Source organism: Lepisosteus oculatus, chromosome 9 (genome assembly GCF_040954835.1).
Source record: "Lepisosteus oculatus isolate fLepOcu1 chromosome 9, fLepOcu1.hap2, whole genome shotgun sequence".
NCBI lineage: Eukaryota > Metazoa > Chordata > Actinopteri > Semionotiformes > Lepisosteidae > Lepisosteus > Lepisosteus oculatus.
Window position 1 is genome coordinate 47,086,491 of NC_090704.1, and position 27,371 is coordinate 47,113,861.

At 46.9% G+C, this 27,371-nt stretch overlaps 1 long non-coding RNA gene across 2 annotated transcripts in view; it reads right to left on the reverse strand.

Annotated features, from left to right (window-relative positions):
• LOC107078480 (uncharacterized) overlaps positions 1 to 27,371 on the reverse strand; it is a 52,817-nt gene that overhangs the window by 10,862 nt on the left and 14,584 nt on the right. Inside the window, exons 2-3 of one of the 2 annotated variants that reach the window (XR_011190532.1) lie at positions 22,478 to 22,584; positions 18,052 to 18,177 (exon numbers count right to left, since the gene is read on the reverse strand). This is a non-coding gene — a long non-coding RNA (uncharacterized lncRNA). Of the gene's footprint in view, positions 1 to 18,051; positions 18,178 to 19,971; positions 20,574 to 22,477; positions 22,585 to 27,371 lie in introns of those variants that run through there. The other variant, XR_001479403.2, reaches the window with a different exon arrangement.

Consider the following 27,371-nt stretch of genomic DNA (forward strand, 5'->3'; position numbering starts at 1 on the left):
AACAGAGCAGGAATGAATCAGCTGAGAACATCTATTTCTGAACCAGCTGCTAATGGCATTGATTCAAATACAGCTCAAGTCACTCATTATGCAGACAAATTAGAGCCATTATTATAATTACTGGAATTAAACATTATTTCTTTAGTGTATTCATAGTACAATAGCAAAAACAACAAACTAATCCTTGGAGAGCTCCGTTCAGAAGAGGCTGCATAACTGCCAATCTTCCAAAAACAAATGAAATGCTGAGCAGGAAATTACTACTAATAACAATAAAGATCTTAAAAGACCATTACAGACCATTATTGTTTATGAAAAACACGTGCTCATTCCCTGTGTTAATGGCTCAGCAGTTGAAGACTCCTGGATCAGGTCCAAATGAGCAGGATAATTTCTGTAGTCTTACATTTGTGTAAATAAGGTTCTCTTTTGCTTTTCCCTTTCAAGAACGGAGACATACACCTGCTGTGGTTTGTGGTTTCCCAGTGCTACATGCTTGGTTAGTCGCTGCTTGAACAATGCCCACAATGCATTCCTGCTCTTTCATCATGGACGCACTTGGCTTTGTCACCCACCTGCCCCACCCCGCCTCGTACAGATGGATCACAGCTGAACTAAGGAGCTCCACTGAGGAGCAGGTAGTGACCGATACTTGGGCTGTTTACTTTAAGATTTGAAAAGGCTCCAAATAAATAACCAAGTTCAAGTACTGTCCCGTTCCCAGTCCGGGTGGACAGATGCTTAACACTACAGAAGGAGCTGTAAAGTAACATTCGGACAGAATGCAGTTTGACAGTTCTGAGTCCCCATTATCAGTCCAAAACAAAGCAACTTACTCTGGGACATGACTTTAAAAGAGGAATAAACATCCATAAGGAATAATGTAAGAAGCTTCATACACAGAACACCCCCAGTCCCCAACACATACAGCTCACACACATACACTGTACCTATAACTCATACAAACAATTAATAGAAATAGATAAGTTTGTTATTGTTCTTATTTTGTAAATGTCCACAGCCCAGGCCACTATTTCTGATGCAATTTATTATGTCTGTTTTCACAGCGAGACACACCGACGCGGTGCCTCGTGCGAACAGCAGTTAACTTTGCGGCAGTGCACGATCTCCCAGTCACGGTTAAAGGGCTATGCCAGTATAATAAGATAAATTATGTGCACCTACGTTTCAAATTTCTGAACAGTAAAGGAGACGACACAAAGCAAGGGGGTGTGACGTCGCGGCACACGGCTTGACGTGCTTTGGAAAACAACGTGCGGGTTCGCGCAACGGCTGACGAAATCCGGCCCCTTAACTGACGACACGAGAAACAACGAAAATCGGGGCTACTTACAATAGGGACCCTTTGAAACTAAAAAATGTTGTTACAGATGTATAATAAAGTGCAAAATGTAATTTATAACAGTCACAATTCTAATGTTTAGTGCGGATCCTAACTACATATGCTATCATGCTAAAACCATCCATAACACAATACACTATCCTTTATACTCTGCAGTTATCCTGTGTATTAAATAGTAATTACAATGTTATTACAAAGCACAAATCTTTTTCTCATTTGTTTCACAGCCCTATCTTCAACCATGCTTCAGGGTCATGGGGAGCTGGAGACAGTCCAACCATATCCAAGGTGTTAAAATGCAATCGTACTTAATATCCAGCCTCCAGATCTGAATATTTTGTGATGAACACGGCTACAGCAGGCACGCACGCTGGGGGGGGAAGGGTTATTGTTCTGTCAACACTGGGGAAGTCCATTAGGAGGCTGGAGAGGCAGAAACTGTGCGAGATTTAGCCAGCGCACAGAGGGACACGAAGGGCCAGGCAGGGCAGCAGCAGGACACTGGGAGCCTGCTTGGGAGGAGAGATTTTATTTGTGCAGTCTGAGAAGCATCAGTAGGATCCTGCCTTCTCAAAACACAGCTGAAACCTGAGGTCTTATACACCAGCGTCCCGGTAAAAGCATCTGCATCAGGCCCTGCAATGAGGTTTCACAGCTGGTTACCTAACAGATATTTGTTGATGGCATGGGAAAAGCTGTTCATGTTCAGTAACATATAGTTTTCCTAAGATATCTCTGCACATTTCAAACTCCTAACTGAAGCCAGAAACCCAGCTGTAAGATGAACAGAGGTTCCAGCTACAGGTCTCCCTTCTCAATCTGATGGGAGTTTATGAAGGATTAATATTTCACGACTGAAAGGAAATGATATGAATATGAACAGGACTAGAGCCTGCAGCCAGACAGGCTCTGTGTAATTTTCTGCATTCAGGGCTTTGGCAGAAATCATGTTTACGGCGCACTCTGTACAGAGCAATCCTCATGAGGCACATCAGTAATTCATAGTGCTGTCCGTGCCTGTGGGTCCTCCCCAGCCAAACAGGTATAAATGACTTTTAATTTCCCACTGCTGGGCTATTCTCATTTCACGCAGGTCGCTTTCAATGGAGGGTTAAGAATAGAATTTCCCATTAAAAATGATATGAAGTCATTCAGCGTTGTCAAGAGTGGATACTGCGGACTTGGCAGGAATAACTGCATTGACACTAAAGAACAATGCTGAGTCCTCCGGTCAGACCACTGCAAGGCGTGGTGTGTGTGTTTGTGGGTCAGGGTTGTGAACGCCAGCGCCCCCTACTGCACAACAGGATAACCACAACATCCCCTGCAGGTGACCATTCTGGCAATGAGAAACAGAGAATGGGAAAGTGAGCTGGTGATCAGTGGATGTTGATATAAAGAATAAGAACAGAGGAAAGGAAAGTTAACAGACAACAGGAGCCCATTCAAACTGCAACGCCCTCTGTGGTTTGCTGTAATCAGACCCACAATTTCATCTCAGATGTATGTGAATGATTGAAAAAAGGTAGCTACTATACCTCTTTCTGACCTTTCATCTCTCTCAGTCTTTGTCTCTCACTTCGCTGGTTAATCTATCTTTCCCTGTCTCCCTGTCAGCCCCGTGTCTCTCAGCCTGCAGGAACAGTCTGTAGTTTTTGTACAAGATGCTTCTGCATTTCAAGAAGCAGCTCATCTATTACAGGTCTAAGGCACAAAGAGTAAACTCCCATATCTGAATGGAAATTGCCAAATAAAGCAATAATGGCTCTCAGAAGCTAATGACAAGCGATGAGATAGGGAATTTAATTGCACTGCCCAGCCCCCTCCTGCTCTCCTGGCACTGCAGTCAAAGCCTCAGTGAAATGTTTACACAAAGTTCAGCACAGGCCTGACCCAGAGCACAACGAACAAGGCAACTGAAAAACTAGCCTGATGGGAAGGAATCCGTGATCTACTGCAGACACACAGGGTCCTTGGGGTGCCTGTGTGAACAAAGTGCAAATGTTTGGGCTCAGCCTGGAATGCTTTGATCTCCGATCCAATCAAGATCAGTAACAGAACAGCCAGCAGCATGGCTGGAAGTCCTGTGAAGTTCGGATTGTGAAGCTATCTGTCTTGCCACACGTCCCCTTCAGTGGGACCAAGCTTCCATCCAGCGGCTCCATCGCCAAGTGTAGGAGCAAGCTCTGAGCCGAGCTGAATCACGGGGCAGGACTGAGCACTGGTGGAATTAATCAGACGCGTGTATGAAGTTCCTGATTTGCAGGCCATATCTGTGCCAGGTCCACAGGCATCGGCCTGCTGGGCTGCTTTTTTTTTTTTGTCAGATTGAACAAGTGAGACATGCTAATGCAATCATTGGGGATCAATCTTACGCAGAAAAGACACTATAAAACCATGCTGTTTTTCTTTTTGCCAAACCAGATGGTTTCTTTTGCCTTCGTTACCTTTCATCTGTCTTTTCAGATCTCATCATTTTCTCTTTTTCACCCTATTAACTCTCTTTATTAAATAACGTTTCACTCCTGGCAGGATACAGAGCTGTTCTACTTGAAGGAAGTCATTCAATTTAAACTGACTTCACGCCTTGATACCCCTGACTCCCTGTTCTCTGGAAAGACGGGCAGAGAACCTGCTGTCCCCTTCAGTATTTAATAAGCACTAGGCGAGTGTTAGATTTCTTAAACACATCACGTTTAAAACATTTTAAATATATTAAAATGTAAATGGAGACTACTGAAAGCATGCATGAGGAGTATGTTGTATTATGTACAATAAAGGAGAGAAAAAGCTAGAGAGTACAGAGTCTCTCTTCCCTCAGCCCTCGTGTTCCCACAGTGAGTCCTTTGCAGATTTCTTATTCTCTTTATAGCAGCCAGTGGAGGTTTTCACGGAACAGATGCTGCATGCAACATTAATCACAGTTAACTGGCTTTCCCATCATCCAGAGAGCAAGCTTTCGTCACTACCAACGTCCTTCTCTTTGGGACAGGGGAGCTGTCTCGTCACGGCTCATGTAGGCGTGAGGTCAAGAGGTCAAGAGACATGGCCATGCTGTTCGGAGTCGGACATAGAAACACACGACTTGGGTCTGTAAACTGTGTGGGAAAATGTGCTTCCCTTGAATGTTCTGGCAATAGAAATCAAGCTTAAACTCCAGCTCTTTCCCCTCCCAGCGCCCAGCTCTTCTGATGTACCTGTCGGTGTGCCTGCTCGCGCTGTGCCCAGAGCGCAGGAAGCAGGTGCTGTCAGTGTGCCGGTCAGCTGTGCTCCACGGCTCTCTGCAGTGTCAGCGGAGAAGGCAAGGAGGTGGGTGAGGTGAGGAGGCCCCATCTCGCTCACAGCTCTCTCCCAGGCCCATTCCTCAGCACAGCCGACCCTGGGAATACAGCTTGGGCATTCCATGCACAACCAGCAAGGAGGCTGAAGGGATGATGTTTTTCAGATGACAAGCCCCAAGTCGCAGTCTGGGATCGTGTGGACTCAGGAGAGGACCTTTTCTATGGCGAAGCTCAGACCTGCGTCCCCTGTTGCTGGAGGAAAGGAGAGGGCATTTCGAGTGGTTGAGTTCTCTGCTAAGAGAGCAACCTGAGCCGAACTCCAGGTGAACAGAAGAACCCGCAAGAGGTATTTATCCTGACACAGCTGAATAAGTCTCGATGCTGCATAATTTAGTTTTATAGCCAAATCAATGTGTGTTTTGTAGACGTTCTTGCTCTGTCTTTTGAAGGGAAGCAGTACTTGTTTTCTTAAGAATTCCTTTCACTACAGCAGCACCTTGTGAAGTGGAGAGAATCCGATCGCCGACAGTTAGTTTCTACATACAGTTCTTCCCACCAGCAGGGTGCGCCCTTCACAAAGTCTTTGGGTGTTTATTAAGGCTTGCTGCAGCATGGCTTAAATTCCTAAGATTCATTAAGTGCAGTTTTTGTGGCTGTAGTTCTAATTCTTGTATTAAAACATTTTTGGCAACATTTGCAGCTGACAGCAGAAGAGCTGCTTCGCCATCTCCTCTTTCCTCAGAACCTGGTGGCTGTGGAAGGAATTTGAGGAGGAGGACATCTTTAGAGAATATTTCTCCGCATTAGGAGGTGCCGTCTGGAATCTCTCACGGGGCCTGACAGCTCCACAGGGGCAGCCTGGAAATACCTTTAAGGCTGGAGCACTCGCTGTATGGGACTGGATGAATGTGGAGACACAGTGCTCGGTGGCACCCCCCCCAGGAGACAGGATGTGGGCAGCAGAGGTGACTTCACCACAGATCATCTGGAATCAATGCTTCACTATCATTGTCAATCCAGATTAAACTCTGACACCAGCCAGTCCCTCCTCTACACACACAGATACAGCACTGAACTCTTAATAGGATGAAGTGGGGTGTCTGCAACTAGGAAAAGCTACAAGGTGAAGGCCTAATAGACTCTGCACACTGGTAAGACTGATTGATTAATGTGAATGATCCTGAACTAGAGACCAAATAAATCAATGGAAACTTCACTAAAACAGCACAGGTCCAGCTTGACCCTTTCGAAACCTCTTCATCTGTTGATGTTTTAAAGAGGCTTATAAAGCTGAGAGTTTGTATTCCTTCAAGACCTACGCTGTGTGGGTTTGGGCTGATGTAATCAGCAACACAAGAGGAAGACGAAGAGCCCTTCTTGTGCAGAGAGCTGTCAGGTCCTGCCACCCCAGAGGCTTCCTCTCTCCAAAATTTCGCTGATTATTTCCTTTCCTGTGTGAACGTCCGACCACAGCCAGGAAACTCAGGAACGGAACTTGTGATCGCGATGCACTTCAGGGCTTTGGAGGGGGCCGGAGAGAGAGACTGGTCAGCTGTGCAGGACGTGCCAGCAGGGAGAGGAGTGCGGCCCCACTGCCAGTGAGACCACCCCAGCCAGAGGGTCTGGCTGCTTCGCTCTCCAAGGAAATCACCGCCTCGGTGAAGAGGAGGCTGACCAGCACACACTTTTCCAGCTCCTCTGACCGTGTGAACCCTGTCAAGACTCTTCTCCAGCTCTGCAGAGCTTCACCAGCCCCTGACGGAGGCGCCGCTGACGTGTGAATTAAGGCATGAGAGGTGACGTTGGCACCAGGACTGTGTATAAATGCAGAATGTTTGGAGCCATTTCCTTGTTCTCGCACGTAGCCCCTGGTAATTAGGGGGATACAATTTCACAAGTCATTTCAAAATAAGGCTGGCTGGCAGGGGTCTGGGCTCTTGCTCTATGGCTGCAGTGTAGGGACAATTAGAAGACTTCAGATGTGCCAGTGTAGGAGATACAAATCTTGTTTAAATCAGCTAGCCTTCCCAGTGAGAGCTGTGTTATGCCCCTTGAGATACTCCAGGCCGAACTTGCAGATACTGACACGTTTGTGCCTGCTCTGTGATATGCTTGGTCTTGTGTGAAATTTTGGGGCTGTGCTGCAGAGACCTTTTTCTCCAGCCAAGCTGTACATATAGGTGGAGATGGGATGCCCCTGGCAGAGAGGTGACTGAAATATTAAAATAACTGCTTGGAGAGCAGGACTCTTTTGGATTAAAAGAAGTAAACCCTTTGACCTGGCCAGGGAGAGAGGAAAAGAATACTTCACAAACTCCGGCACATTTAAACTCCATTTCTTTATCTCAATCCAATGTAAACCTGCATTTAACTAAAGCTGCAACACCTACAAGGCGTAAATGTAGCAGTAACTAAAATGGCAAAAAAGAAATTGAAACTTATTTTACTTGGGATTTATTTTAGGATTGCCTGGGAATCAATGCCAAATCTCCAAGGCAGTGGGAGCTCACTGTGCTGGAAGAGCAGTGGACCATGGAGTCATGGAGAAAAGCTGGAATTCTGACTTGTCTGTGGAACTCACGGTTATTGCCAAATCAACACATGGATTCCTCATTTTTAAGTTTAAAATAGCATGTCCCTGATCCAGGAGGTTACTCCTGTGTTGGTCATGGCTGCCTGATCTTCTGGGCTTCTATAGCTCCTGTCTACAGGCCCTGACCTCCATGTGTGACAGTGATGCAACCCTGCACTGCAGTATTAACAGCACAGGGCGGCGGACTGTGCTTTAAAGAGTAAAGGTCAGTTTGAATGGGCTGAATTCTGCCCTGGAGGTCAGGAGAGAATGGCAGACGTGCAGAGCGGACGTCTGAAGGAGTGCAGGGGCAGTTTGCTCTGGCTGTCATTCTAATAGCGCAGATCAGGTTTATAACACAGAATTAGGGGAAGCTCTTATCCCAAAGAAAAGAAGAGTCCCCCCTGCAGACAGTGGGCTCTATGCCAGTGTCTCAGTGAGACCTTACCTTGATGAAGACTCGCACCTACTGTAACAGTCGGGCGGAGCTGCAGACTGGGCCTGGTGCTCTGAGGACGCTGAGCTTGGCGCGGGACTCCAACGGTAGCGGACAGAGACGCAGGGATGACTCTCCCCAGGCTGGGCTGGACAGGGATCTGAGAGAAACCTGGAGCGTTGAGGGCAGCAGGCTGGGCTCCAGACCTTCTGGAGAACTGAAAGGGTCTCCTGTGTGCGTGTGTATCACAGCGCGGACCTCGATCATAGCAGTCCTGTCATCCAGCGCGATCAGCCGTGGAGCTGAAATGTGAAGCTCATCACCTGGTCCCTCGCTCAGCGCAGATCATTCTCTCCAAAGAGCTCTCGAAATTTTGTTCCATTGAAACTAATTAACCTAAAATTACTTAAAGGGGCTTTGCAACTGAATGGAACATTTCTAATGTCTGAGGAATTTCTAATGTCTGAGCAACTTTTACGATCTGAGTTTTTCTGTTTTTGTCTAGTGTGATTGTTCCACCATCATTCGCACAGACTTCTGAAAGTGTGCAGTTTCAGGGTGCCAGGACGAACAGCACTGAGAGAAAAGAAGTTACCATGACAGTCGTGCTTCATAATACCAGAGCACTGCCCATTGATCTGTTTAATCCAATCTGTTATACTGCACAGCTCATTAAAGGATAATTAAATCTCTTTCCTCTCTTGATTGTTTTTCAGTCCTGCTGGCTAATCTATGATATATATCTATTGCAAAAATGTGGAACTTCTATTTCTTATAGGCACAATCAATTGAGTAATTAAGGGTCAATTATGTAATTAAGAGTCAAGTAATTGACTAATGGTCAATTTAATGCATGGAAACCCTGCAATCAAACAAAACTGAAATGTTCCAGAAGAACTGAGAACTGCACAAACCTGCATGCTTATCAGGTCTAAACATAAATGAAAGATTAAACCTTTTTTCATAATTTAGTCTAGAAGCCCTGTCTATGGGAAGGACTCTGTTGAGAGACTCTGCTGCTTGCTATTAGGTCTGTATTGTTTGCACAGGAGGAAAGATAGTTTCTCCAGTTCTTCAAACTGGAATGTTACTAAGAGTTAGAGTTTTCACAGGGCCGCTGGCACCCCAGTAAGGGCATTTGAGCCCCACAGATTCCCACGTGGTAAAAACCATCACACAAGATATACATAAAAAAGCACAGCTCCAGTGCCAGTGTTTCTCACAGACATCCAGCCAGCTCGATCCTCGCGGGGCTGGACTGATGTTCTTGGTCCAGATTTGTTCTGCTCTAAAACGCAGGTTTAGCTGATCGCTGAGCGTTCCTTCAGCTGGAGAGGCCAGCTGTGCTCATCTGACCCCAGGTTGTATGATTCAACAAGACGCACTTATTTACCCAAAGGGTGGTAGGAGTATGGAACAAACCGGACAGCCATGTTGTTAAGGGTGATGCCCTGGCTTCCTTCAAGACATGGCTAAATGAGATCCTTGGATAACTACCAAATAGATCACAATGAGCAGGGTACACTAGTCCTTCTTGAACATGACCCAGAACCCCCCCGATTCACAGCTCCCCAGCTGTGCACAGTCCTCCTGTCACTGTCAGCCAGCTCTGTCACGAAGTCACAGCCCAAAGAGGGCAAAGGTCAGCCCCAGGGACCAGGGAGGAGAGTCCTGCGGGGACGTCGCAGCTGGGACTCCTCTCTCAGGGCTGGACGTCCACCTCGCTCACCCTGCAGCTCCCCTGGGAGAGACTGTGCGTCTGGCTCTGCTTAGCGCACAGTGAGGGTGCAGAGAGGAGAGGAAAAAGCACGAAAGCCCAAGCCCTGACCCCCTCCACCCACAAACTCACCCGCCTCTGCCCACACAAGCCTCCCCTTGTAGCTACACAAGTCTTTCCGATTGCTAGCTAGCCTGCAGCTCATTAATAGCCAGTGCATTCCTTACGAATCTCACGGAGGTGCTAGCAGCAGACAGCCCTAGCCCGAGACTGGTAGCTGCGGACAGCAACAGGGAGCCGGAGGGCGCCGATTGACAGGCAGCGTGCGTTCTCTCCCCCCAGTTTGGCCGCGCAAGCCCCTTGCCAGGCTCGTGTTCTGCGCACTTCGTGCAGAATTTATGTCTCGGCGTCGCAGCCAGCTCCACAGCCACGGTCAGAGGCGTACCGCCATAAAACATTTTCAAGCTCCTGCCAGATCGCTAAAGAATGATCACTGAAAAGCGTCGCTATCCAATATCTGCGCTACCTGGCAGAGCCTGCGATCTGCCACCGCGCAGCCTCTCTGCCACGGAGAAACGGCTTCAAACTCCCACTGACAGTGATGGACGAGTCAGGAGTCACACCAACATGGCGCAGGACTCAAGGCAGAAAGAAGGAAAAGATCAGCGGACAGCAAGCAAACGTCAGGTGGAGCTTCTGAGCACAGGTACCAGGCAGGAAAGGTTCAGCTGCACAGCTGAAACAGCCCCCAGAACGAAAGGCAGGAGGGTCCAGCTCACTCTGCAGACTGTTCCCGTCGTTCACTGAAAGGGAGACCGAAATTAATTGTGCCCAGAGTCTGTACTTGCTTTATGGAGGTTCAACTGCCGCCCCTGGGCGCCAGCCAGTTCATTTCCCCGCTGGCAGCGAAGGCGCTCAGTCGGAACTGTCCGTCTCCTCCCCGAGGGCGCTCTCTCGGGCTACACCAGCGTCAATCCTCTCGGGAAGGGTCTCGGGGAGCCGGGACTCTCGGAAAGTGTGGTCACCGAAGTGCACGAAGCAAGACTGAAATGCCCGAGGTGTCGCGGAACTGAGAACACAAGCAGCTCCATTAACTTTCAGACTGTCGGGGGGCAGGTAGGAGAGGAGCAGTCACTGGGGCTGAACTCTTAGCTCAAGCTGCAGGCAGGAGGGAGATCAAAGCCTTTTCTCTCCCACCTCAAACCAGCCGAACAAGCAATCACAGCACAGCACAGCCAGCCCTGCCTGGAGCAGACACTCTGAACAGCACTGGCCACCGCATAAAAGAGCAACACGGCTTCTACAGGGATCCTGACTGGAACACTGACCCTGCGTGACTTTGAAGAACAATAAAAAGACATTAAAGAAACACTGGAAAAGACTCAAGAACATGTCCTGCTGCTGGCTAAGTGGATTTCACCTCTATCAGCCTTGCAGGGAAGATGGCAACAATTTTCAGTGCTAAGGGTCTGGGCTCACTTAGGCCCTGAGGCAGCAGAAAGAGACCAACTGTGCAGCAGTTTAAGCCATTTTAACACCTGGCGCTGGATATTAAAAGACCACCTTATGTTCATTACATCTGCTGGCAGACAAACAAGCATTTATATTAACGACACCAAATGATGTACAACTCATGCACCAGCCTGAGTTCAGCTAATCCCTGAAATTAAAGAAATGAAACAGGTATGCTATGAACGCTATGAAACAGGAGTTCTAAATCAAATCCCACCCTTCCACTTTCCTTATACTACAGGATTCAGAGGCTGAATATTGTAGCCGAATCCCACACCTGGACACTTCCTCTCCTTACATAGCTATGCAATGCACAGGGCAAGAGAGGTAGGAGAGATAAGAACAAGCAGATGCCAAGAGCTAATTAGGGCTTTTCACTGGTCATGAACCTCCAACTCTTGATAGTTCACGTTCTAGTGTTCTTCTGGGAGTGGAAACTCCTCCTAATAGGACTTTCATGCACTTCCAGAGTAAAGCAGAACCGCTCTACTGTACATCTGGGAAACACATGGCCCTGGAGAGCTGCTATGTGAATCATAATTTCTTGCCAAGGGTGCACTGGCTGCTGAACTTTAGGATCATACATCAAGTCATGAAATAAAAGCTTTTAAAATATGCAGTCTTAACAAATGCATCCCTGGAATGTACACACTCTCCTCTAGCTCCTTCCTCGGGAGCTTCCAATAACTCTAGAGCGATTCCTGCACTGCGCCGGATCAGGAAGAGGTCTCAGCGTGGCCACGCTGGGAAGGAGGTAACAGGTGATGGGTGGTGCAGAGCTGCTGCTGGAGTGATACCTCTGTGAGATACAGGCTGGGACAGCTGATCATGAAAACAAGGTATCAAAAGCTCAGTCATGTTGGCCATGCGCTGGGGCTGAAACACTCCAGCCTCCCCCAGACCCCTTCTCTTAGATCAGGAATGGAAGAGCTCAACGTTTTTACTGCGAGAATTGTAGAGATTTGAAACTGTGCATGTGCCACAAAGAGAGAAGAAAGGTGAGATAAATGTTATATCAAGATCATGCATGAGGCCAGATTAGGTATCGTCCTGCTAGCAGCAGTCTCCAGGCAGAGTGACAGATGCAAGCCCAAGTCAGAGGATCATCGCCAGTCGATGACAAGAACACCGAAGGGTCACAGAAGAGCTCCAGGGACTGAGGGATAATTAAGCTAATCGCAGTTCTTAAGCTTTAACAAACTGAAATGCGAAGGCTGCTGTATTCATCTCTTTAATTGCTCTGTGATTTCGGAGTAGTGGCTAAGGACGAGCTGGTGATGATACAGGGCTCTGGAAGAGAAGGCGATGCTGCAGACTGGAGAAATCTTCCAGGACCGGCTGGATCTCAGACAGAGGCTGCGACTGCTGGGGCTCTGTAGCACCTGGGACAGAGGACCGCAGCTCAGAGCAACACGCCAGAGCCCTTCCAATTCGTTTGCTTATACTTTGTCAAAAAAAGTGTGGAGAAAAATGCCTTATAGATGTTGCCTTAAATCATCACAAAAAATTCAAACCATATAAAGACACCTGGAAGCAATACCTACAAGCCATCTGGAAGCTGCAGATGAGAGGTGCTTACGTCATGAGAGACAGCCAACTGTAACCACTGTACCGACGTGTCTGCGCTGGGCAAAATTTGTTTTCCAAATAATTGGCTCACTTAATCAAGATCAGAGGTGAGACAGAGTCAAAGGGTTATTACACAGTCAGTTCAGCACTAATTCAGCCACATCCACCTGGTAACTGCTTGATCAATCCAGTAACTCTGAATTACACATCAGCAAGCCATTTGCTTCACAAAGAAACTTCTTTTATGAATAAATACAATTAATTGTGAGCCAACATAAGCTGCTGCCAGTCTGTTCAGTCTCTATTGTTATATTCCAGCTTTTAAAGAGCAAATGACCTTGTTTCATGTCATGTGCTTATACAGTACTTTAGGCTGCAACTGATTCCTTCTCACTAGATCAAAAATGATACCAGGAGATTCGCACAAATGCACAACATGAACAGGCATCTGATTTTTTTTCTTTGCTTTTAGCAGGAGCATTCGTGCGCTTCATCTTGAAAATGATCAAGAACAGTGTCAGCAATTGATGTGTCACGGGATTATTTCTTGCGGTTGACTTTCTTGTGGAAGCTGTGCCCTGGGATTCTGGGAGACGAAGCCTCCCTCTGTCTTAGCCCACGCGGGAGCAGCATGCCCTCTTGTTGATCCAGATGTTCGCCTTTCCAAAGCCCTTAAGCTACTGTACACAATCTGGTCTGTTTGTGGAACAGGGAGTTCTGCAGAACTACCTGCAAGAGGGGACTGCCTCACAGCGATGCCATTACAGCCTCTAATGAAGAGAGATCACAGCGGCAAACACATGAACTCCTCCACAACAAATTGAGCAGGCAGCGCTGGCAGTCACCTCTCAGACTCAACTGCACTTCTAAGAATGTCCTCCTAGTTAGGAGAATGGCAGTGAGATAGAGTAAATATGTGCTTTTCACCAATAACAAAAGGAAGTATTTCACAGAAACAAACTCCAATGTTTTCCTACTTTTTGATGCAAACAGAACAAAGCTTTTGCCTTCCATCTTGAATATTACCCAGCAGTTCTGTTGTTTTCATGAGTACCAATCGTACCAAACGGGTCCTGATCTATACCCCTCATTTCATTACGGCAGCCACAACTTTTCAGGAGCATCTGTAAGTTTTACATGTTACCTGTTCTTCCCTGTTCCGTTTCCTGTTCTACGTCTCCCTCCAATCCAGAATGCGCAGTTGTTAAGCACCTCCGCCCCTCAGGGCCCCACTGCTGCAGCTCCAGCAGAGCCCAGGCTCAGACGCAGCCTCTGTCAGGGCCAGCTGCCAATCTCACACTGAGCCCCAGTACCTGCAGGAGAGCTGATCCCAGCAGCCCCCCATCACATTCACGGTCACTCAGCGTTGTCAGCCACACAGAAACTGGCAGGGTCTGGGCTGCAGGGCCCAGTCTTTAAGGGTCAGGCCAGTACAGATCCCCACTCTGCACAACTGAAGGCAGGGGAAGTTCCTGCACTCCCCGAGTCCAGACTTTTTAAAAAACAAACCACGCGGTCTCAGCTCGGGATAATATCTCCAGCTCTCTGCCATGCAGGTCTCGGCTCTGCAATCTGTAACATTACTCTTGCATGACGACCCCTGGAACAGGAGAGCCTTATCAACATCAATCTAATTCCAAAACCCTTGGTCTGCTTCCTTCACCTTTAGTTCTTCCTTCCAAGGAGAACGAACAGCTAAGATAAACGACAAGCCTGAGTGTGCAGTAACTACAGGGTGCCGTGATGCATGGATTGCAAACCCCTCAGCCTCACACACCAACTTCATCTCTCTCCCTGTTTTCCCAGGTTAGTACCGTGACTGGACACGTCTGCTCTCTCTGGCCGAACCACTCAGGCTTGGTTTCCACATGGCTCGGGGACCCACAGTGCCCCTCAGTGCGTCTGGCTGCTTGCCGTACGGTGCCTCACGCAGGTGTGGTCAGGGAACCATGGCTAAATCCTGGATCTCCCCAGGGAAAGAAGAACAAGGAGCTCCTGTATCTGCCCTGTGCCCACGGTTTTCCCACACTGACACCGCGCAGGCACGGCACCTTCTCGTGATTTACTCTCCCCTCAGAAGGACGGCAGGGGTTTGCTGAGCAGAGCTAACTAATGAAATCAGATATTATTACGTGTGCAAAACCACTAATTGAGTGGGAAGGGAGACCGATCTGGATTTTTAAAAGTCAGCAACAAAGTCCCTTTAAGCCTTCCAAAAATAAATTCTCCAGGCAATGACAAGTGCTGCTGGTGATCATTTTAAAGCACCTTAACAACCATCCAGGGGGGAACATGAAGTCGGGCTGAGAGGATGGTCCTTCAGCAACAATAACAGAATGGACAGCACTCCGGGAACCAGTTCTGTTGGAGAGATTGTGTCTTGAATTCCTAGCGCCCCCTAGCAGAATTCAGCAGCACTAGCAGAATTAAGTTGACCTCACAGTGACTGGGTTCTTACTCTTCTCCAGACTCCTCCTTTCTGGTGAACCTGGAGCGCTCAGTGCAGAATCTCTGTGTCTGACAAGAGGTCAGAGAGGGATTCCATACAGGACGTGCAGAAACCGGACAAGAGGAGTCCACTCTTGGAAAGAGGAGTCCACTCTTGGTTCTGCTTCTCCAGAGTCTCAGAGCAGATAGTGGCTGCACTGTGAAACGTCCTAAGCATGAAAACCCCTTGATTACAAAGCAAGGGACAGGTTAGAGTAACCAACAAACCCCACCTGCATGTCTTTGGGAGGGGCAGCCACTGAAACATGGGAAAAACATGAAAACTCTAGAGTCAAACCCAGGACTGTGGAGGTGTAAAGCATAATTGCTGACCACAGTAACATGCGACCTAAGTTAAAGTCTGTTTCTATCAACAGAACAGAGTGAATGCTATCTACAGATCTGTGTGAATCCTCTTTTGGATACAGAAATGCAGCAGGCATAGAAACAGGAAAATATGGGATGTTTCTCCAGGGACACTTTTTCTTCTTCCTGGATTGGAAGCCTGTCAGTGCATGAAGAGGCCTGATTTGTGTGATATAAGGCAGACTGCAGTACTGTAGAGAGAGGAGGGGACCCAGAGAGGGAGTGGGGAGCTGTACAGCAGCACTGTGCTCTGGGTTCGAGTGGCACTGAGTGAAGCACTGCCCCCAGCCAGGCCCTTTGACAGAGATCAACTGACCACTGGAAAAGTCCACTCTCTGGGCTTCTTAACTAGCCGTGTTTGCTTATCCTCCTGTGAAATATTACCACCGCTGTTCGAAATGAAGATTTCTGTAGATTCCCTTGGCTGTTCTGTGTGTTTTACAGTGCTAATATGTAGTGTTCTGCACTCACAGAGTTACTGTTTCTGTAGTAAACACACACAGGAGCATGCCTTCCTCTACCTGGAATGAATGGAGAAGACTATTTCCTCAGTTGCCTGTACAACAGCCTTACAAGTCAAGCAACTGGCAAACTCTCTGTCCTAATCCTCACAGCAGCCTCGCTGTTCTGCCCCCAGCAATTCAGCCAAGCATCAGGGTAGTGCTCTCCGAAATCCTGTCTGCTGGTTCGGGGGGAGTAGTGTCGTTAATGTCTTAAGTGTGATTAATGATCCTCATTAGAGTGGACGTGAGAAGTGTGCAGGTTGTTATAGGGGAGGAGGTGACAACACAGAGCCCTGTCTCGCAATTAACAGCTTTTATCCACTGACCTTTCCTGCTTCTGCCTGTGGCTCTGCAGAGCCAGAGCTCTTGAGAACTGGGCATAATTTACCTCAGAGTTTCAGCATAATGGTGAATCACGACTGTCAAAATATTTGCCTTCACCTTGCACTTACGCACAGCTCTGTGCCAAGTGTAATGGAAAGCACTCATGTGAGCGGGGACAGACTTACCCCAGCAGTGCAGACCCTCTGGTGGCAGAGGGAGCAGTGTGGTGGAGTGTCTCCAGAATGAATACTGGCAGATAGCTGCAGGTCTTGAAGAATACAGATAATGCCCTGTGTTTGCAGAGTCTGTTACAAAGTCTAATCTCTTTTCAAACAGTGGAAGCAGTTCATCTACAGGATGTGCTACCACTGCTAATGTGGACTGTTAATTAAGATCATAGTCTTCACAGGAGATGATGTCGTAACCACACAGGTATGATCACCTGCAGCCCAGGACTTCTGAAGTACAACGCAGAGAAGCACAAGCTATTTGGCACTTTGAGCTTTGAGAGCACACAAAAAAAGTACTTGAAACAAATATTTATAAGAGGTTTTCTTCTACTGGCTGGAGAGTGGGGAAGAAACGAATGGCGCATTTCCAGGGACTCATTCAAACAATTTGTCATCATGCTTTGTCATTTATAAGAAAAATGTTGTAAGGGATTTGCAATTTAATGTTTAAAATGATGTCTTTTTTTAAATGGCTTGCCAGTTATGTGCTGACATTAACCATGTCTAGAACCAGACCACTCTGATGGTTCTGGCCTGGAAACCATAGAACCTCAGGGGAAGACTACCTGTCATTTATTTGGATCTGTAAAAAGCTTCATAAATGGGGCACTAATTGTGCTTTGATTTACAGTATTGCAGAATGGCACAGACAATCTACAGTTCCCTTGAGTCTTGCAGATTCTGCCCTTGCATTTCTGTAGTGTGTGCTGCTGACAGTGTTGGAGCTCCCAATGTTGGAATGAAGGAATGGCACCTAATGGCAGTCTCTATGAGTCTTGAATAGAGAAGGTTATGAAGATATCGATACAAGTATTAACAAAAATAAGATTTCTCCTGAATGAACAGTGAAATACGAACCAGAAGAAACTCTGTGGGAGTGTATTTGAAACTGAGAACGGAAGCCACTTCTTTACCCGAAGGTCTGTGGGAGTCTGGAACAAGTTGCCCAGCCCTGCTTTTAACACCAATATCCTCACCACATCATCTTCCTGAGGCCACAGAGCAATCAGGTCTCCCTCGTCTCGTCACGAGTCCCTGGGTTTCCAGGAGCTCTCAGCTTCCAGCCTCTTCCTCACCAGCCCTGTCTCTGTCGGAGTCTTTCTGCGACTCCCCTAGTGTGGGCTTAGTTTGGCACTCCCTATAGTTTTTTTTTCAAATTTTATTTGCTAACAATCCCAGGATTTTTGGAATCCAGTGACCACATTTTCTACAAATATTTTAAATGAGGTTTTGCTAGTGTATTGTAAAATTGTGACATACTTAATAAGCCTGGATTTAAATTCTGCAATTTTAAATTCATACCTCAAAACTGTCTGCCTTTTTATCGTCCCTCCAGAGAATTCAATTCCCTGTACCCGTTTCCCTGTTTTTTTTAAAGAGAATTCCATGTAGATGAAATTCACAAACACCTGAATTAAGCCTGTGAACAGATGAGACACCTGTGGCGTCAGCCTGTTAGATAACACCGACGACACTATTAGTCACGTCAGAGTAGGATTCCTCTGCTGGCTGCAGGATTTGAACTGGCAACCTTCAGGCCACAAGCACAGATCCTTAGCCACATGAGATTTGTGTCTGGATTCTAAACATGAACATGAGTCACTGTGGCAATCAAAAAGTCAGCAGCGAGAAATGTTTAAAGTGGGACCTTTGCGAGAATCTGCAGGCCAGCTGGACGAGGAAATAATTACCTTGTTCTGTTCCCGTCACTCTGTTCTGTCGTCTGCTGTATCCCAGGCAAAGCCAAAGGCCATTTGTCCCAACGTCACGCTCACTCTGAAGAGCAGACTGCACCCGAGGTAACAGGGCTGGCCTGCCTGATTGCAAAAACAACAGACAGAAACAATTAAAAACCCTGCCTGATTTCAGAAATAAATTAAACCTGGGATTTTTTCTCCTTTGGTTTAGACTTGTACCAATATTACCCATTAAGCGGCATTTGTTTTTTTGAAAGCTGTGAATTTTCTTGGAAAATCAAGTTTAGGTTAATTTCCAGGGAGTCTTGACCTGACATGCTTGCTGGGATTATTTGTCATGATTGCATCAGGGGCAGGGGATCGGACCCGGGACAATCTAGGAGCACTAGCACTGATGACTTGTTTTTGCGCTGGCCTATCGCCCTGACCAAGGGAGGGCAGTAATAGGATGCTTCACAGGCCCGGGACAGACCAAAGACCGATGACGCCAGCAAGAGTGCAGGTGTCCATAGCAACCCTGACTTCCCAGCATGCCTCCCTGCCACTACAAGCTCTAATATCCAATTTCAAGGGTAGAGTAATCGGTTAAGGGGTCTTTGTAAATGTTTGCACTGCCTAAAAATCAGAAACTGCTAGAAATGTTGCCCCAGGTCAGTGGACCTCATCAGCACTATAACCTTTTCAAACCCAGAGAGTCTGCAGCCCAATACGTTGCAAACCGACCGTCTCCCTTGACAGCCCAGCTGTGAAGACACAGGAGGCTGTGACTAGGGCCCTCACTCTGCCATCTTCTCAAGAAACCAGGGTTACTTGGCCACAGCATTCCAGCGCTTTAACACCACGAGAGCTGCAATTGCTAGTCATCTCCTCAACGGAGAATGATCACGACACTAACTATCCCATTCAACACGTTCGGCTGAGGACTGAGGGACTGCAGGTTGAGAGGAGCCCCTCTACATCATGAAGTAAGAGGAACAGAGGGCGGTGGTAGCAGTTGAAGGATTTATTCAGATGAGGCTTCAGGGGTCCGTACACATACAGTAACAGAGAGGGAAAGACCCCTGCAGTGCCCAGGAGCTGTGTCATCATGCGCCTCCCAAGTTTGCACTCCGGAAAAGTACCTTCAAACCAGACCTGAAGCGTGAAACGCGGATCAGGGCAGGGACACTCTTGGGATTTCCTGCGCATGCTGCCAGGTGAGGGCCGGACTACAGTGGACATGAGAGGGGCGCTGGACAGACATCAGGACCTCACAGGGAGCCCTGCTAGTGCAGGTCAGGATTATCTGTGACTCCGCTACCCCTTTCCTGTAAAAATATCCCGGTGAAGATCCTGCCTTTTTTCAGCAAAACCACTAGAACATTTTCCAAAGAAAAAAAAAACAGAAGCAGAAAGCCAAGCACTCTTCAGCTCCCTACCAAATGAGCTCCCAGGGATGAGTCACTTCCAGTCCTGAAGGGACGCTGACCAGTTCGTATCCATCCCCGGCCTGTCCGCAGTGTGGAGTGATTAACGCTAACGGATGTGAGAATTCAATTATGCCCGCCCGCGCGAGGATGCGTTTAATTATTTCTGCTGCAGAGCTAAGTCATGTCAACTGGGTTCCCGGTGGAAACTACTGAAGGCAATTGCGCCCGAGAGCTTGGTTTTGATTCTCTGCCTCTCGCCAGGAGATCAAGCTGTGCTGTCCTCCGGGCTCACTGCACAATAACTGGACTTGCTTCATTTCAGCGGACAGGTCCTCAATTTGCATAAAATATCGAAACCAAACACCAGCTTTTCTTAGATTTGTATATTTGTGGATTTTCTTTGTTTTGTTCCAGTTCCGTGTACTGCAACAGAACAGAAGGCACATTTAAATATCACCATACAGGAAAGAGATAAAGGACCAGGAAAATAATATAAACTCAAAAGAAAACGCATTACAAACCTTTATTTGAAATAGCAGCATTGAATCTAAAGGGCTTGTGTCAACCTATTTATTCAAAACATGTAAGTGATTAGTAATTTCAAACACATCCTTCAACTTATAAAACTAATTAAGCGATGAAGAACTAAGTCTTGCACATTAAAGGTTTCCTGAAGATGCCAGAGTCAGATTAACTGTCCCTCTCCGCTCCCTCCTTCGAAGAGTGGAAAAGGAGCCTCTCTAGCAGCTTCAGATTCAGGATTGATTCCGCTCAAACACCCAGCCTCTTCAGCGCCGAGAGCGCTTCAGTCACAGAGACCCCACGTCGGGTGAGAAGGCAGCACGCAGTGACCGTCAAGGACAGCTCTGTGAGAAAGACCCGGGTTCGAGACGCATCTACGTGGAGCTGGGGAGATCCGGAGAGCGGGAACCGAGGACTGTGCTGTTACTTGGCAGCTCTCTTCCATCCCCACTCCGGACACCAGTGAGCGGCGGGCGAATTCAACCTCGCTGTGACAGCCAGGGCAGGAGCTACAGCCATACCGCTCCGCAAAACAATCCCACACACACGTCCCATCTAGATCATGCTATTAAGAGCAATTTCCACCTGCAGGGATGTAAATGGGTTTTTATATTAATATGCTGCATGTGCAGGAAAAGGAAACACAAAACCTAATTACACAGCCACCTGCACAGAGACAGGAAGCAGAAGCATGCAAGAGCTAAAGACAACGCAGTTCAGTAATGCCAAGAGCGGTGATGCTGAACCTCTACAGTGCTGCTGTTCCTCCACATCTGGAATACTGCACAGCTCCGCGTCGCACGGCCTAGAACTAGAGGAGTCAGAGCAGGTTCAGAGCCGTGCTGATCCCTGGGGTGAGTTATGAGTGCAGACTGGGAGAGAATAATCTGAGCTCTGAAGGGTACAATTCTGAAGGGAAAGAATAAAGCTGGTACTAGTTTTATGTGATGCTGTGGTCAAAGAGACCAAAGGGATGAATATGAAAACATTTCAAGAGCAGACTCTTCCAGGGCCTGCTTTTTCATTTTAGCAGGACTGGATTGTCAAGTCAGTGTTGTAGAGCTTCCTTTCAGATTCAGCTCGTTGCCATGATGGAGACACTGAGTTTACACAGAAACGTCAAGCTCCAGTGCGCTCAAGTGTCTGATCCCAAAACAAAATATTCCTCTTTAATAATTTATTCTAATTCCATATGCCTGAAGGGAGTGACATGAGAAACTCAGAGGGAGCTTGTTTCATTGTGCCTGAGTGCTTCCTCATTCCTGTCTGCCTCTCAGTGGCGTCTGAGGTCCCTCACAGTGACAGTTAACTCTCCCAGTGACTAAGCTGGAATCTGGCTGGAGATCAGCCTCTCTGCAGGCTGTGACAGTGGGGAAAAAGAAGGGCTTTGGAAAGATGCACAGAGACTTCCGATCGGATTCGTTTAGATTGACTGATGCAGCTCCGGGGCTGGCAGAGGAACACGGACCTGTGGGCAAACTCGAAATCAAGGGTGTGAAAAGTGATGCCCACGGATGCGAGAGCTTAGCTTGTGAATGTGAAGTCCAGCCCAGACTCCTGGAAGCCACTGTGAGGCTCTGAGATCAGGCTCCAGAGCACAGCTCACCCTGGGCTCCTCACAGACATCTCTCCTTGCATCTCTGTCTCCTTCCTCCTTGACTTGTCTAGCTCCTGTAGCTGAAAACAGCTCAGCAGGGACTGAAAGTGTGGTAACTAATCACACTAAGGCAATAGTTGCATTAATGTATTATTATATATTGAAAACAAAAGACATCTACAATAGAGAAGAATAAAGCTGAATATGTAACTGTCTGACTGAGTGAGCCTATCCATTAAATTGGAAAAAGAAAAACAGAAATCAAGCGTTTCCACACATGTCCGCGTCCAGGGTTTAAACACCAGCCTTCCGCCTGACAGTCTTCGTCAGGCCCTGCAGACCTCACGTGCCTGAGCTTGCAGATGAGTCTATATCAGCTTGGTGATGCGATGTGGTCAAGCTGCCTGTTTTCCTGGCTGTTCCCTTCAGCGTGCTGGGAGCTGCAGGAATTGGTGTGAAATTGAACCTGAGCAAAGTGCACCACATCAGTCACCCTGTAGCTTCTGGTAGAGTTGGGCCGGCAGTGTCCCAGTAGACCAAAGGAAGCAATGTCTGAATGAAGAAGGGCCAGTCTGGGGCTGCTGGGATTTCATTCCTCAGCACATGCTCCTCCCTGCTCCGTGGGAAGAGTGCTCTTAAAGAGCTATAAATAAGAGCAGCAATCCCTCAGCAGGAACGTGCATGGTAAATCTGTTAGTCTCAGCCTGTCTTAACTCTGGAGAGCACAGTCAGAGAGACGCTCTCCGTCCCTCCCTGGTATTTGAGAATCGATACAGAGATACAATACAGAAAGCTCTTACACAAAGCACGACTCTGTTGAGTGAAGCTCTGGGTGAGCAGAGCGCCAGCTGCCTTCCATATCTTCCCACTTCAAACAAGGCAATTTTTTTACCTCATCAATGATCTGTCAGAAGACACCAGAGCTGTGTGTTGTAGATCAATTGTAAAATCCAGTGTCGATGCACACATGTGCTCCAAGTCCCCACCCTGGTCACTAATCTGTGAAAGCAAATGCAGAGACCAATTCAAACAGACTTTTAAAATATCTCCCACCATTGTCCTCCAATCAACTGCAGCAAAACAAACCTCTAACAAGACTTAGCTTCAGCAGCTCCTGTGATGGGATGAGGAAATAAAAATACACAGGTGCAAGTGAGAGACTGCTGTATGTCTGAGTCTGAATCAGAGTATTGCACAACTGAAGAGGGAATCACAGATGCCAGTCCATCCCACACAAACACTCAACAACCCATCCAACATGTTTAGAGCACCCAGGGGAAACCCACATGGACCATGCAGACTCCACACAGAAGTCCCAGCCCAGAATTGAACCCAGGACCCAAAAGCTGCAAGATATAAGCACTGCCACACTGCTGTCACAGCTCTAATTAAGGCTGGACTTTTGACCTGAAAGAGGTGCAGCACAGTTACACTATTTGATGATTGAGAAATCATCTCATCTCATGTGGAGGCTAACATTTACAGACACTTCATTTTCTAAGAGGCCCTTGTGAGCTCATACTGCTGATCTGAGCTCTCGGACTGGCTTCTCCCAGTGACTGAGAGAGACTCCTCTCCTGCAGAAGGGCAGGGTGTTAAGTGCCTTTGCTCCACAGGAGTCCCATTGACAGCAATTTGAATAAACTAACAACTGGAAGCTGTGCATCCAGGCAAAGGTGTTTAATGATTTCAGGTTTAACTACAATTCTGATTGCCCTGTTCTACAGTCCAGCTGGTATCTGAAATCTTTTAAAATTAATCAAAGCACAAATCATTCTAGGTATCCTCAGTTATTTCCTTTTTTATATATGCTTTGTGCATTAGCAACATTTTAACATTAATTAATCAATTAATTTTCCATTGATCCCTTGAGCTGGAACACTGAGTCTCCAGAGGTTATTTGCTTCTTTCATTATGCATGAATGAGCTTCTCCTGCAGGACCTCTGTAGGAGAATCAGCTCACAGGATCCACGAACCTCTGTGGAAAAACCTCAGCATCTTCCTTTCTCTCATCCTGGCACAGGCAGTTGCTTTTCTCAATTAATTTGTAAAAACAAGCCGACAACAGCTGTCGAGGGGAGACATCTGTGCTTGATGGGGGGTCCCTGACGATGCACAAGATAATCTGATGCCAGCAGCCGTGTCCCTGACTCCCACTGAAGCTGCCAGAACAGTATAACCCAGCCAGCGTCACTGGGACAAGGGAGCTGCTGTCCCATTGGAGTTCCAGACCACCTCTCATGACTAAAAATGCATTTCTTTAATAGAAGAACTCATCCCAGAAATAAAATACTTAATGCATAAACTACTAATATTCAATTTAAAATAAAAGCAAGAGATAGCAGGAGGATGTGTTTATAAGTTTGTTTTCTATAAGGGATTATTTAAATTGCAGATTGCTACATTTAGTCTATTTGACATTTCGCTCACAAATCTTTCATTAAACAAATTGCTTTCAAGAGGTCTGCCAAAAAAACAACTTGTTGATAATTTAACATTTACATGTTGGTGAGTGAGTGATTACACTCTCTTGGGCATGCTGAATATTACAACAGCTCATCTTTTGTGCGTTAGAAACACTACTTCTCCAGCAGCTGCACTAATCAAGAGCTTGGCAATCCGGCTTTCAGGCTGGTTCTCTGAGGGTCATCATGCAACATTTTCCCTTTAATAAAAGACATTGATTAATCTTTAATACACTTTCATCTGTCATACAAGTGTCACCTGACCCAACTCTATTGGGACAGCCCATGCACACAATTCTGACCCACAGACAGATGCAACAGATTGTGCTACTGCAATGGGGAGGCAGGGTGGGGCAGGATGGAGGAACTTGCCCCAACGACACCCTCCAGATCACCCATCACCCCTGGTCACCTGACCAGTCCAGCAGAAGTTATTGGAGCCAATTTGAAATGTCAGCTGCTAGAAAAAACATTAGTTTTTAATTTAACTTTAGAGGTGTGATGAAGTTTTAAGCAGCACTGTGACCCACTCTAAAAAAAGAAATGAGGTGCAAAATAATATTTTAGTGGTTTCATTTAATTGCTGTCTTACTGTCTACAGGGGTTTCGTGCAGCTGGCTGACAGAGGAGAACTGGAGAGGTGACAGGAGACAGGGCCGTGCAGGAGCAGTAATCAACGGAACTTTTACAAGGGACACCTTTCCCCACTATATCTTTACACAGACATCGCTCAGGTGTCAGGGCTGGTCCTCGCAGGACCCACAGCTCTGAACACCAGCCGGGCCATCGGCAGTGCAGGCCTGTTCCTGGTCAACCCTCTGCCACCAGCTGTCTTAAAACCCTCGAAGGCAGAATGAGGGCAAGAGGATTTTCAATGTTTCCTGCCTCTTGGTTTTCAGAAGGCAAGTTTTAAATGTACAAAATGTGTAAGAAAGACAACGCATATCTTTGATCACTGCATGTGAAGTGGGGAGGAAGAGTGTTGTTAGTGTGTAATCCAGTGTTAGGGTATTAATTACACCAGTCCGCCCTGCTGCTCAGACGTGCCTGGTTAGCAGCCCTTCCCTCTTCTCTTACTATCATTCTCCAGTTCTTCTTAAAAGTGCACTTGAGATAGTTTAGAACCTTCAATAACAGGCCCTTGGCAGGCACACGAGACTGAGCAGCTGACAGCGAGTCGGGGAGAGAGGGAGGGACAGAGTGCACTTTGCTTTTCCCCGCTGCTGGCTGGGAGATGTTGTGTTTCCTACGAAATCCACACCGGAAGTCCATTTTCTTCCCAGTGCTTTAGTGAAACTGGGGTTTATCAGTTTCCAAAGGTGAACATTTTTTAACAGGTCGGGATTTGGAATTGTTGTATTAAACTAAAGAAGTGTCCAGTACAGTGCTGAACTGCAGTGCTCCGGGTGGTCCCGGTGCCTGACTGTGAGCCCAAGCTGCGTCTCTGCAGCGCCAACATCATGCAGAACGCCCAGTCATGGCTGCTCTGCAGTTGCCAGCTGCTCAAAGGCGACCCCATCTGGAAAGCCAGCAAGTCTTGCAGGGTTGTCCGGGCAGAAGATTTCATCAGCAATTAAATATTTTTTTAAATAAAGCTATCCATTATATCAACAGGTGGTATTGAGCTCCACAAATATTAGTTACTACTGCATTTGAACAACCCAGGTATCCATGATTAAATAATTAAATATTGCCATTCAGTACATTCTGTACATTCTACAGTACATTCTACAGTACATTCTACAGTGTATACAGGGGTGAGATAAATGCTCTGCCTAGCAAAGATTATAGAACTGCTTTCACAAACCCAGTCCTATTACAGCACACCTGACACTGACCTTCACTTACATTGTGAGGTTTTAGTTTCAATACTAGGACCTTGGAGAACTAAAAGTATAAGAATACAAGCACTTTCCCCGGTAGAAGAGTCATGTACTGGACACAGGGAGAGATGGTTCAGGCCCATTTCCAGGTTTACATGCTGCTAAAGAAGCCACGGTACGCAGATGCTTGAACCCATGCCTACACTTGGCAAGAAAAGGGTTTGTCACAAGCCAGGTTCTGAAACAATTAGCAAACAATTTCCACCTTCACGCGCCTGGCAAAGAGAACGAGCCCCCTGTGCCCGGAGACCCACGGGCCTAATGCAAGGCTTAACAAAACATTGCGTTTGATTGGCTTTTTCTGTCCATCCCTAAACACAGAGCAGGCAGAGCATGCCTCCGGGCACAGGAGATCTGCAGATTGCAGCGGGCAGGGGATCAGAGGACTCCTCCACGTCCCAGAGCCCTCTGTGAAACCCAGTTTACACAGCAGCTCCGCTTGAAAGCTTCCTCGTTCTTTCAGCTTCAGCTAGAATCAGGAGCCAGTCAGAATCTGCCAGGGGATAGTAGTCAAAATGGACAGAAACTGGTCTGATCAGACATAAGCAAGTTGCACTACATAATGTACCTTGAAAAATGTCCTCAAAAACAGGAAAGGGGAATTCACATCACATAGCATTATAGAAGACCTTTCTGTATGATTGCATAAAGTGCTGCCTAATTTGAGGTTAATTATTAATTACATGTTAATGAAACAGCCAAATGTTAAAGTCTCCTTTGGGAGGGAAGTAGCTGTAAAACTGGTCTTTACAGTCTCCAGATCTTTGGCTGTCGAGCTGCTGGAGCTGTGAAAGCAATGCAAGACAAGGCTGTCAACAAAGTCGTGTGTAACCACCCTACATCAGTCAAGTGGCAACTGCACAAACCTTTATTTTTAGAAATATTTTGAGCCATGTATATTTCATAGAATTTCCTTTTAATTAAAATCAGCATGCAGTTTATTAGCCAAGAACACTAGCTTGCACTTTATATCCAGAAAGTAACTATACATTTGGGAATCTTGCTCTGCAATCCTAACTTCCATTTCCTAAATATTACTTCATTGGGCACAAACTAAATTTACGTCACATTTTTTCCAGCAATTAAGGCCCTGTTCTGAACTTGTCATGCCTGCATTAGTCACATACCGTAACCATGCTTGTGTCACAGGATGATTCCTCCACAAACACAGTGCAGGTACAGTAATAGTCCTGAATTTTTATAGCACTTGCCTACAGAAACCCAGATGCCCATCATCACACTTCAGGAAAATCCCGTTATGTAACTGGATGGGTTTCCATCCTCTCTCAGCCATTCACAGCAGCCGCCCTGGGCTCTGCCCCTGCCCCACCTCCAGTCTGACGATACAAAACCTTTTAACTGCGCTGCTCTGTGTATCTTTAGCACAACATGCAAACACACGCCTTTCACTTCCCCCTTCCTTCTGCCCGTAATGTA